Genomic DNA, 13,168 nt, shown 5'->3' on the forward strand with positions numbered 1-13,168 from the left:
TGTTGTTGTAATGTACATAAGTTTTATACTACCATAGATCCTTTTTGCTATTTGAAAAAATTAGTTTGAAATAAATTTGAGAAAGAAATAAACTCAGAAGCAACAGAATGTAGGACTGTTCTTATAATTTAGGATTAAATTTGTCTCTACCTGCCATCCTTTTCTTTGTTGACAATCCCTTCTGAGCAGCGCTCACTGCGGGTTGGGTGCAGTATGTGGCTGGGGATGAGTCCCTGTGCCCAACCCCCCTCTGTACACAGCTGAAGGACTTGCTCAGTGGAAGTTCGAAGGCCAACCCCCACTGCACATGGCTAAAGGATGTGCACAGCAGGGTATCAGCGGCAACAGCTGCAGCACACGGCCAACGGGTGTGCACAGTGGAAGGCTGGCAGCCACAAAAAGTAAGCATTAGGCTTGGCCACAGGCCAACCCCTGTTGGCCATGCACAGCACAGTAAGAGATGTGTGGTAAAAGGTTGTGCACAGCGTGAGGTGTTTATTAAGTAAATCATAAAAAACAATGAAGCAGTTGATGGTCTGCAGCCTCCTTGTCAGCTGACCCAGAAATAGTGAAAAGGCAAAAACGGCATTCTCCACGTATAGCAACTCTTCTGCTCTCAGCAAATAACAGATGCGGCTTGTGTTGCTATCGAAAATTCACTTTTTGAAGTGGTGGAAGTTTACCTGAAGTCTTAACCAGTGCGATACTCGGGATGCCCTCTAAGACTGAAAACGGTCCGTGGTATAAACAGAAAGTCCGTGGTCTAAAGCGGGAGTCCAGCCCTTGTTGCTAGGTGCACCGGGTCTGCGATCTCTCAGTAGGGACAGCAGATTAGCTGTATTAAAAATAAAAGTTGAATCTATTACCACTGCCCATCAAAAATAACTGTGATCACAGTCCACAACAAAGTAAACACTTTTTGAAGATTAATTTTAGATTTTTAAGTTTAACAGCACCTAAAAGTGCCAATAGTCTACAAACAATTTTTCAGACAAGTGGATTCGAACCCCACCGCCCCAAAATGGCACTGCAGTCTTAGTACTGGGACCCCGGACTACCGCGGGACACAACATGAGTGAGAAAGGTTTATAGTCTGTGGTTCTCCTATAGAGGCTGCTGACACATCACATCCAAAATGCACCCTTAGGCCATGACCTTGATAGCAGGAGCAAAGACTATAAAACTTCTGGACTAGTATTGGGTCACAATCTATGGTCCATAACCATAATACAGAGATCACAGACAATGGGTTAGGATTGCATGAGGGGCCGGTGCCTGCCCCTGAAAACCCCTATCCATTACCTAGGCCTTGGGGTCAGGGTACCTTTTTGTAATACAAATAGCTCAAAAACTGATGAATGGATTTACATCAAACTACAAAAAGTATTCTTTCTGAGTAAAGCTCTACTTTCATATCATGTTAGGTACAAATCTATTCAGTGGCTTTTGCTATGGCTGTGAGCAAAATGTATAATGGGATGAAAACACATTTTTTGATATCCCCTCAACATTTTTAGCCTGCATGGAACTGCATAAGATTTGGCATACTAGACCTTAGTTGCATACACTCAGTGAGTGCTAAATTTGGTGCAGATTCATTGATGGGGATCAAATCTATGTGGCAGCTGCCACTGTGGGTGTACATTACACTAGCAGCAACAGTCCCAGTATAGATATGGTTAGATCAGAGTTTCCAAAAGAAAGGCAATTTTATATTTGTTTTCTTAATACCTTTGGTGCCATTTGACAAATCTGAGCAAAACTTTCCAAAAATAGTACATCCACTTTGGGTTCTTCATAGCAAGTTTTGTGTTGATTCTTCAAGTGGGAGCTAAGAAAAGGGGCTGTCCCTGAAGTGCAATTTCCTATTTTAATCCCATATAATTCTTTACTCCTCGATACAGAAAAAATGGCTGAACCAAGTTACACTAAGGGCCTGATTTAGATCTTGACGGTATTACCGGCAATCTGCTGCAGAGGTGGACCGAGTACTCCATCAAGCAGACTGCGTTCTGACTGCTGTATTTAGATGTATTGCTGACTGCCACAATGACATGCTCTTGCTAACTGTCAGGCTGGCGGGCTCCCGCTGAACCTATTTAGATGTTACAGTTCTACAGGTGGTTAACTGACTGGGTACTGCTAACGGAGGGAGCTAATGGACATCATACAGTGGCAGTGGTTGTGGAATAGAGGTAAGTCACATACACACTGTACCTTAGCCATACATGTCCCCTGCACAACACAACACACTACACAACACACCACATACCCACTATTATCCATTGCCATTCCACCACAACACAACACATACATGCTGAAAACACACATTGCCATACATCCATGATACAACATACCCACACTATCGACACTACAACCACACACAACTCCACCACGACAACCAACACACCTACACACTCATCTATACAAACACACTCACACAATATCACACTACACACATCTAGACAATGACCACCACAAAACAATGACACTCACCTGAATGTTCCACACAGCAACACAACACACAACTAAACATACACAACAGCAGACCCATATGCAAGTGGCACACAATCTGACACAACCACATCACCCACTCTAGCTCCCTTCACCTCACCCAGCCAATCCAATTGCACACACAAATACATGTACTGACTCACATACATAACTGGTAGCACAACATTACAGGTACAGGTCCCCTTGCAATGTGCACACATGGTCATAGCTGACAAGTGCAATTGTGATGTTATTGTGGTACCAGTATTCCTTTGGCAATGAATACTGACACCATAATGACAGTTGTGTATGTGTGCGATATCTGTCTTGTACCAGTGTGTCCCCATCCATGTCTGACACAATTGCCTTCCCGACATATGCATGTCACAGTACATTTTAAAAATTACTGTGACATGTATATGACTGCAGTGACCACTCAACGTACACAGGCAATGTGGGTTCCCTACTACCTTCGAGTCTGGCAACTGGGGATTGTGTTGTCTCCGTGGTCCAGGGGCAGCAGCAACGGAAGGTCTAGTCAGTCAAAAACGGAAGTGGAAGCAGGGAAAAAAGGTAAGTTTTTACCTCATTTCCCCCCAATCCGCCAACTCAGGTGTGGAGGTTAGTCCGGCACAGTTGGCTTGGCAGTAAGGCACATCGAAATCTACTTGCAGAAAAGAATGGCTGGAGTCTTACCGCCAGCCACTATTTCCAATGGTGCTGTCAAAATGGGTGGAGATTCCTGGCGTCAATGGGATTCCGGTGGTCTATTGCCCATGGTCCCACCAACATCTAAATCGGGCGGACAGACCACCAAGCCGGCAGATGAGTTTTCTGATGGGACCGTTACTGCAAAGATATAAATCAGGCCCTAAATTTGGCATAAATGTGGAGCATTACTCCTGGAAGTGGCTTTACCGGGTCTGGTGTAAATCTGTTCAGTACGTGAGAAATTAACGTTTAACAAGCATTGGCAAGGCCAATAGATCGTGGCAATCCAAGCGTTACAGGCGTTGGCAATGTAAATGCATTTGCGTACTGCTCTGGGGCTGTTTTTATTAATATACACAAATGCATTAACATTGTCAAAACCTATAGCTCTCACATTGCCGAGATTTATTGGCTTTGTCAATGCCAGTAGGCCAATAGGTCTCGCGTCTGCAAGAGTTTTTTGAGTTGTTTTTCTAGTTGAGGTGTTTAGTAGTGTGGTTGTCTTCTATGTGAATTTACTGTTGCCACAAAAATGGAATGAGATAGAGTGTGTGCATTTAACAGGTAAGCATTTCCTCTAATGTGCATAGCAGATTTCTTACATACAACTTGTCAGCATGCAACGTAAAATGCAATACACCCTTCAGTAATATAAAGCTCCCTTCGATCTGTAATGTAGCCATGTTTTAATTATAAAAGGCTGTTACGCTTGGGGCTGAGTCAGTAATGTATTAATTAGTTCAGTGCCTTACAAAAGGAAAGCTCCCCCAATAAGTTTATACCAAAAAATAAACTGACTTTGCTGCATTTTTTTAAGTCAGAAAGGCATCCTTTTAAATCAAAAATCCATTGTAGTAAGGGCTATTTCACAACTCCCTTGCCCGTCTGAAGTGGCAAACAATTAAAACAATTGTTTGTCGTGGATTTAACAGCACTGTTTTAAGCCTTTAGGCAAATTTTACCTATGTCCAAACTTGTAACAGACTCACTCCTTTTGGCACAAAACCGGCACCAGGTTGGAGTAACGTGGCGTGGGAACGAAAACATCTTAACAGAAGAGTCTGCTAGCCTATCTGAGCGAACACAATAGCATCTGGTAAGACTGTTATGGGTTCTACAAGCTGCATGTTGAAAAAACACAACGCAATTGAGTCACCTGCCATAAACTACAGGATGTTCTCCCACTCACCAAGCACAAACACAGCTCCCCTCAAACCAACTAGAAATAAATCTTAACATCTGGGCACAAATGACAACTTTTTTAAAGCATGCCGCAATATGCCATCAACATTCTGTAAATGTGTGAAATAGCAAATTCTGTCTCAGGTATAAAAGTCCACAAGCAAAACTAACAAGCATTTACAATGCAACAGGTCTCGTGTTTGCTCATGTTAGAGCTGATCGCGTTGTAAACTCCTAACCCGACTTTTCACCTATCGGGCAAAAGTGCATTTATTTACATAACCCGAAAAAGTGAAATTAACTATGTAAAGCGCTCGACTTCTGCCAAGCGAGATCGCGCTCGTAAATTAGAGAAAAAGTAGTCCACGAGCCCGATGGAAAACAGCGAGCCTCGCATGTTTTCTGTACTTGGTCGCTGCGCTCGAGGAGGGCTAGCTACCGGAAAAGGCATAACGTATGCATGCCTTCGACTAATGAAAGCAAGCAGATTTTATTAGGCAAGCCCACAAACCAATAAAAAACACTGACGTGAAGTTGACAGGGCTCCGAGCCCTTTTCTAAATACTAAAGCGTCTCGCTGCGATACGCATGCGCGAGCGCATGCAACGCAGACTCAACCCTAAAAACTAGTGCATTGGAATGTGCTCCAAGCGTATAGCAACAGAGTATTAGACTTTGGCCCTTTGGATTTAATTCTATAATTTCCCCGTACTGAAACCAAAATGTACATTAACAATGTTAACTTTATAGTGTTGAAATTAAAGTGATAAATTGCACAAAACAACACTGTGCTCGTGCGAATGTCATGTTTTAAAGCAATCAAATTGCATAATCTCCCCGTATAATAACTAAAAGTTTAATGTTCTATTTTAGCATTGGAGCATATAATTTAAATTGAGAAATTGAAGGAAACACACTTTCCAAGTGTAAATTGCCCAAAAGCACACAGTATGTGCACAAATGCAGTGTTTAAAGCCCACAAGTAGACGGAATAATAGCTAAACGTATGTCTGAGGTTAAACAAATCCCCTTATTAGCAAACATAACCAAACAACCAGCATAGTAGATTTCTTACATACAGTTTGTCAGCACGCAACGTAAAACCCAATGCACCCCACAATAATATAATGCTCCCCTTGATTCGTAATGTAGGCACGTTTTACTTATAACAGGCTGTTATGCTTGGGACTAATAGCTAAAATGTTAATGTCCTATTTTAGTGTTGGAGCGTATAAGTGAAACTGAAAAACTGAAAGAAAACACACTGTCCAACTGTGAGTACTATGTTTTCAAGCAATCAAATCGCATAATCTCCCCATAGTAAAACTAAAAATGTAATGTATAATTTTAGTCTTGGAGCGCTGAAGTCAAACAGAGATAATAAAGTCAAAACACACTGTGTGGGTGCGAATGCCATGTTTTTAGTGGACTATCAAAGCTTTGTAGCACTCTAGTGAAAGTGTATGGATTGCCCAAAAACACACAGTGCATGCATGAATGAAGAATTTAAAGCACACACGCAGACCAAAATCTCCCTGTACTTAAACCAGAAAGTGTATTAATAATGTTAACTTTGTAGTGCTGAAATGAAATAGATTAATTGGACAAAACAACACCATGCACACGCAAACGCCATGTTTTCAAGCAAAGAAATCACATAATCTCCCTATATTAAAACTAAAATCGTAATGCACAATTTTAGCAATGGAGCGCTGATGTCAAATGGAGAAAATGAAGAAAAATACACTGTGCAATGTACACAAAAATGAACGTGACAAATGGCTCAGAAACACACAGTGCAAGTGCAACTGCTGTGTTTTCAAAGCAGCAATGTAACCTTTGGAGCACTAATGTAAAAGTAAAGGAATATCATACAAAACTACAGTGCGTGCGCGACTGCTGTCTTTCTTAAACAATCAACAACATGGGCCATATTACTGAAAACCTGAAAAAAAGCACGCACCACTAAAAGAAGTGTGTTCGCTTTAAGCTAAGCACAACTCACATACACTTAAGCGCTGTTAGTTCACCATCCCTAAAACACAACTTCACAAAATCACGTGGCAAGCCAAAATAAGAAAAGAGCCCATTGAAAACAACATAAATGGACACAGGAGAAAGAAGACATGTGAAAGGACCAGTCACCATGGGTGGGAACGAAAACACAAAAGGATGGACAACTGGGATGGCTTCACCACCCAAAAGACACAGATTTTAAAGGACACACAAAGGCACCAATGAAAAGCGAGGGGCGTAATGTAAGCCCACAATGTGGATACATCATGGCTCAGATTGAGACAGCACATTAGTGCCGTCTAGAGCAGAGATCTAAAAAGGTGCTCGGTTGGGCATGATGAAATATCTGGACTGTTAATTTGCACATCCACATCCTCAGCGGGTTCGCAAATTCACAAAGGATTTGTGACTCCAGTTTTAAAAAAACGAAATACAATCCATTGGTCAAGTGAGCTTTTTCATCCATTGCAGATTCACATTTCCAGCATCTGATATGATAATATGCTTTGTTGTGATTGTTGGGCAGTCATAGAAAGATTTCTGATTTGACTGCCATTATCCAACACAATGCATTGAGCATTATGTTGGGAAATAATAAAAAAGCATAAAAGGGGGGCAGCAAGAACCTATACTAACCCTCCCAGCCTTTGTGTGGCAGGGCCGCAAAGGGACAGCCCCTGGAAATAAAATAATTATTACAAGTTCTTTTGCCTGCTTTACAAATCATATGTTGGGTTGGGGAATCCTGGATCTTCCCTAGGTGCCAAGGACCCTCCAGGATGCCAGGATTCATGACTCCAGCATAGCATTTGTGAATCTTATTACAGAATGAAAAATGTATTCAGTACACTACTGCTGTGCTTGGCCAACTGTCACAAATGGGAGATAGCCACGCGCTGCATGTGGGAACAGGGCCTGGCCGCAGTCCAAGCTCTGCAGCCAACCCCATACGGTGCTTGGCCAAAGCAATATCTCAAACAGCTGCGCAAACCATAATTTGCACACAAAATGACTTCATAATATTTATACCAATAGATAATGTGTAAATGTGAAATGCAACTGAACAACAACAGATAATCAAACTAATTCATGATGCTACATTCATACTCATCCCTGCCAAAGTGGTAAAGGTAATGATATCTGATCTATAAGATTATTTATAACATTTGTCGCTGCACCTGTTTCATTAAGGGTGAGGTGAGCATCATCATCAAACTTTTACACAGAGCAAGAGACATTAGGATGAAAAGGGAGAAAAGAAGAAGAAAAAGATAGGAAAACAGTGAAAGAGAAAACAGAGCTGAAGAAACCTACAAGAGTAAATTAAAGGAGAGAGGAACTGCAGGGTGGTGGCAGAAAGAGGCATGAGGTAGAATCAAGACTGGGATGCCTTGGTGAACAAAAACCCTAGCTATGGCAGCACCAGCGACAGACTCCTAAGAAAAGCTACAGGACCCCCCGCTCTTATCATTCTTTGGCAAGTCAGGATAATGAATACCTAAAACTGGTCTAGTGAAATCCTTTCACCGTTGCTTCTAATAGAAATGCTCATTACCGTGTAAAGAGGAATAGCTCATGGAGGATCTGATTCATTTACACGTTTCACCTTTCTCAAAAAGGAAACTGGAAAGGAATTGAACTAGTCTTTAAAATTAGATGTATGGGCTTGTATCCTCATAGGCCTCAAACGTTTCGGAAATCCCATGATCTAGTCCCCTGTGGAAGAGCCCCGACTTCTGTCTCTTTCCCAGGGGCTACCATTGGTGCAGCAGGTGCAGTGGCACAGAGCATCACACTGAACCTTAGTAAGGAGCAATTTTCCTTTTTTGCACAAGGGCTTAACTTACTTTATACTAGACGCCTTTATAAATTGGACCCACACCACATTACAACTACCACCCCTCTCCATGCTTTACCACACCACATCTTTCAACAGTACCATACAGTACAATACACCAATACACAGCACTCAAGAGTAGTTCAATAGAATAACACATCACATTATGCATCAACTCCCTATTTAATACTGCATTGTTCCTTCTAACACCCCATAAATGCCAACTTACAAAATATTTTTACAGTGTGGGCATGCAAGGGACGGAGCCTGGTGCCGAGACCTAACGGAGAGGCTCAGGCACTCTGCCCCTCTCCAAGCCCCTAACCCCTCTTAAAAAACAAAAGAGACCCTCTGCCCCTCACCAAGCCCCCAACCCCACCCCGCCCCTCTAAAAAAAAAAAAAAAAAAAAGGAAAGGGTCACTGAGGCTGTGGCCTATGTCCTGGGGTGTTTTCACACCTATAAAGGACATCGGCTGCTTACAACTTCCGAAAACGCGCTGGAAACCCACTGTTCACAGTGGTTTTCACTTCTCACCGGGTGACCGTGTGAACGGAGCCAAAATCATGTGACATACGGTGGCACAGCGTGAGTTGACAGGTCTGCACCACCCCGCATTCAACAACACAACACCCAAATGCATCACACCAGGTTAGTCTTTAGCGCTGGTGGCACCCGCTGTGAGAATCTTTTCCTGCACCCCCCCAAACCTCCTTCTCGGATTCTCCCAATACCACCCAGAAAAAGTGCCTTTCATTTCTTCACAGTCCTCTCTCACATACATTTCATTTGTTTTAAAGTGCAGCAAAGGCTGGCTTTACTAATCCACTCAGGTATCCAAATTAAATACAGATATGTTCTTTGCAGCAGGCATATTAACCCTCTGCACTACTTTATGTCGAGTCAAAACTGCCACTAGACAAAACTCTGACCTCTCTTTCTAGCAGGAACATTAATCACAAGAGTTATCTTGACATTTTTATTGCTGCCTGAAAGCTGGACACACAAGGAACTCTGCAGCAGATGCTTTTAAATCATGTTATTGCTCAACACAGCGACCCCCCACCTGAAATCAGTGCCCATCCTCCAGGTCAGCGCCCAGTGCGCCCGGACCTGTCGCAGTGCCTTAAAGCCGGCCCTTTCATCACACACACACAAACAGGCACTGCTACTTCACACATATATTAAACGACAAAATCCACCACAAAACGCTATATCACACTGTTCACTGCCAAAGACCTACAGCATCATACAACACCACACAATATAACACACACTATCCCAAGGCACATCACGCCTTTACATAAAAACAGAGTGTTTCCTACATTTGTAAATTTCTGAACCTAAAATGTAAATCTTTATATGGAGTTCCATAGGGCACTTGCTTAAGACTCCTTGGCAACTTTCTAGATTTAGGTAAGACCCCTGGAATGATCTGGCAATGGACAACAGTTTATGTAGTGTAGTTGATTACATCATATCCAAGTAACTTTTGTTCAGTGACAGTATTATTTCAATATTAGTAATTTTAATGCACATGAATATTGTCTAGGCAAAGGTTTTGGCTCGTTAGTACCAGTTTAACAACTGAGTAAAACAAGTAAAAGGTAGCAAGTTAACCACATCTAGCACTTTGTTTAGTAACTTGTGATCCGTTTGAAGTATAAATACATTTTCAGTTGAAATTTGCAAATCATGGAGCAGATGGGATATAATGTGGCAAGTGTGGTGAATTCATACTGCAGAAAACAACAAATCAGCAGAATCACATAATTCCAGTGACCTGATTTATGGTTCCTAAAGCTACCTTTATCTGCAGTAGGACAATCAGCAGCCTTGGCAGCATCAGCTCGTTGGCAGCTTCAGGCAGGAATTTTGCTTTAAACAATCCCTGACAGATTGAGGATGTGACCTTGGGAGTCTGGTGTGAAGTGAGAGAGGGTTGTTGGGGACAAACTGCTAGAAAGCACTAACTTGATTTCTGGATCCAACAAGAGAGAGTGATGTACTTTTCAGTTTATACAGACAACCATGCACAATTATAATATGTCGATTAGGAGTAAGCCTGGAGGAAAGGAAATGGCATAATAGAGAACAAGAGACACTGGATGTGGCCGCTGTGACTTGTCCACTATGACCAATGTCAGTAGTGACATCTTCAGACTATCTCTATGCCTCAAACTCACTATGTATTAGTGAAATGATTATATTCCTGGAACTTCTGTTTTCACAAATGCACACTTTCTGGTTCTAGTAAATATTTATGTTTGTCTTCTCTTAATTCGTAAACACAATATATATATTTTTATGTTTTCAACACTGTTATAAGGTGATGGGAATCGTTTCTGTTTCCTCACGTAAGGTAGGATCCAAAAGAAATGCGCAGATCGAAATTATAGTTCTATATTCCGTAAGGTAAACTCTGAAACAGTATTTCAAGGTATTTAAGTTCATTTACAACATGACATAGAGCCCGATTTAGAGTTTTGTTGATTGGTTACTCCATCATAAGCGTGATGGATATCCTGTCCGCCGTATTACAATTTCCATAGGATATTATGGAATCGTAATACAGCAGATGGGATATTCGTCAACCCCCTCGCCAAACTCTAAATCAGGCCCATAATCTTTAAAATACTCCTCTGTATTTCAAAGGGAAAACAATCTTCAATGTTTTGTTAACAAGGTCCTGTCTAAAGCAACCACGAGGAAAGGGCAGTTTTAACTATGAGGAAACTTATACTCAAATTTCAAAATGTCCATCACCATTTACAAACGTTACGAGAGTGAAGCAGATTTATGGAAAATATAGCTTGTCCTTGGGTACTGATGCATAGTGCATCCTCCATAGACACAAAGCTCTATGCCAAGCAGTTACCAAGCCTTCCTTACTTGTTATGAATTCAGGACTAATGAGTATTGTGTTCATGTGTACGCCGAGCAGAGCACAAGATGATGAGCCCAAGCCACCGATCAGAACACAAGCAGCTTACAATTGGCAAATTGGATACTGTGGGACTCCAGTTTGAGAAGAACATCAGCCACAAGGACACTGAGATAGGAGACTCTAGAATGCCAAAGAGCACATAGGGTCGAGAACAGATGTATACCCGAGGGCATTGTGACAGAAAAATACAAAGCTAGGGGTGACCATGGTTCTAATATAAGAGGACAGGTGACAATTCACCCGTACAGTAGCGGCACTCACAACCTACTCCAGACCATGCTACCATAGCTGACATTAGAAAGTTGAAGGCTGCAAGGCCCAATCCTCCTATGGCCCTGCTGGGAACATCCATGCCTTAAGACATACTCAAATGGGTTACTTTGGGAGGTCAAACTATCCTCCTCCCCATACAAAACACCAGGGAAAACCCTCACCAACACACCACAGCATGCACACATATCTGGGCAAGAGAAGGCACTGTAGTTTACCAAAGAGAACTCATAAAACACTGAACATAGCATAAGAGCAAAAACTATTTTGCTTAGACCCAGAAGTCCATGTTAATGCCTAGGTTGCCTGTCACACTAACTATATTAGTTGACGTGATCTCTTCAGGGCAGCTTGTTAGCACCTCCCTGTTTGGCATGTTCCGAACCGAGGAATAATGCACTCCTACTGAGGAGAGAATGTGGCCTAACGGTCAGAACTTCTGAGATGGGAACGGGAGAACCAGGTTTGAGTTCTGGTTCCAGCTCTATGTGGTGTGATTGTGAGCAAACCACTTAGGGCCTAGTTTAACTATTGGTGAACAGAGTAGTCACCATTGGCCTGGTTGAGGACTTTACGTCCGCCTGTCTGAGACTACTCAGTCTGCCAAATCTATAAATGACTACCTAGTAGGTGATCATTGATAAAGGTTTTACTTGGTAGTAAGAAACGGTAAAAAATGACTTCATGTCTGGCCATACAAATTGGGTGGGCGGACATGCAGTCATTTCTCTGATGGCCCTTGCTCCCCATGGCAGTTGGAGGGGGTTTATCACGGTGGGGACAGAGTGGTTTCTGCTGTGATTAACCAGAAGGTTCACCCGCATCTAAATGCGATGGCAGACAGAATTCTTGCCAGTGGGGATACTCTGTCATGAGGGACTATCCATACCACCAAGAATTAAATCAGGCCCTTAACCTCTTTGGGCCTAAATATATATGTAAAGTAATCTAGGACTCCAATGACCTCTGACAAAGTTATATAAAAAAAGCTAAATCGCAAAGTGACTTCTAAAACACTTAACAAATATATGAAAAAATAGAAAACCTTCCTCAGAAATTCGCGATATTAAAATAAGGGTCGATGAGTCACACAAAAGAACACACATAAAAGACATACTGAGGAGATTACAGGGTTTTAGGGAAAAAAATGTCAATGTTATTTTCTAATCGTAGTTCCAATCTATCCTCTGGAAACAAAGGTGGTGCTGTCTTGGAAGCACATTGTTCGTCAGGCCACGTGCCCTGTGATGCTCTGAAATCTAGCCCACGTGTTACGTTCAACTGAAGTTTAGAATGCTCACTTATACATTAAACACAACGTCCAAACCTTCAGTAATTTCGAGAGAGACCGTTCTTGTAAAACGTACAGATTTTGCAAGACATGGAATGAGCTAAATAATAGCTTCTAATACAACACAACGCACTAGAGACACCACTTTTAATGTTTTCTTTTGGTTTCAATAAAATACAGGAAATTATTCTTTTATAATCAGAGGTACATTATCATTTTGCCTATGATAGACACACACACACACACACACACACACACCATGCCCTCCTCCAAACACGCACGTGGAAGATACTATCCAGGACGGCTTTCTGACACAAAACTGCCTCTGTACTGCACATTACGTCTCAACTACTTCTAATAATGTCACCCACTAGTACTGGAATTATGTGGCAACAGAGCATCAAATTATGGGGACGAGTGAA

The 13,168-nt window shown here is 42.0% G+C and overlaps 1 long non-coding RNA gene across 1 annotated transcript in view; it reads right to left on the bottom strand.

The window, feature by feature from the left end:
* Positions 1–649: 649 nt before the first annotated feature.
* The window catches only part of LOC138267602 (uncharacterized), a 178,126-nt gene continuing 165,607 nt past the window's right edge, over positions 650–13,168 (bottom strand). Inside the window, exon 3 of the long non-coding RNA XR_011199833.1 lies at positions 650–835. This is a non-coding gene — a long non-coding RNA (uncharacterized lncRNA). The remainder of the gene's footprint in view (positions 836–13,168) is intronic.

The sequence above is a fragment of the Pleurodeles waltl genome, chromosome 12 (assembly GCF_031143425.1).
Source record: "Pleurodeles waltl isolate 20211129_DDA chromosome 12, aPleWal1.hap1.20221129, whole genome shotgun sequence".
Classification (NCBI taxonomy): domain Eukaryota; kingdom Metazoa; phylum Chordata; class Amphibia; order Caudata; family Salamandridae; genus Pleurodeles; species Pleurodeles waltl.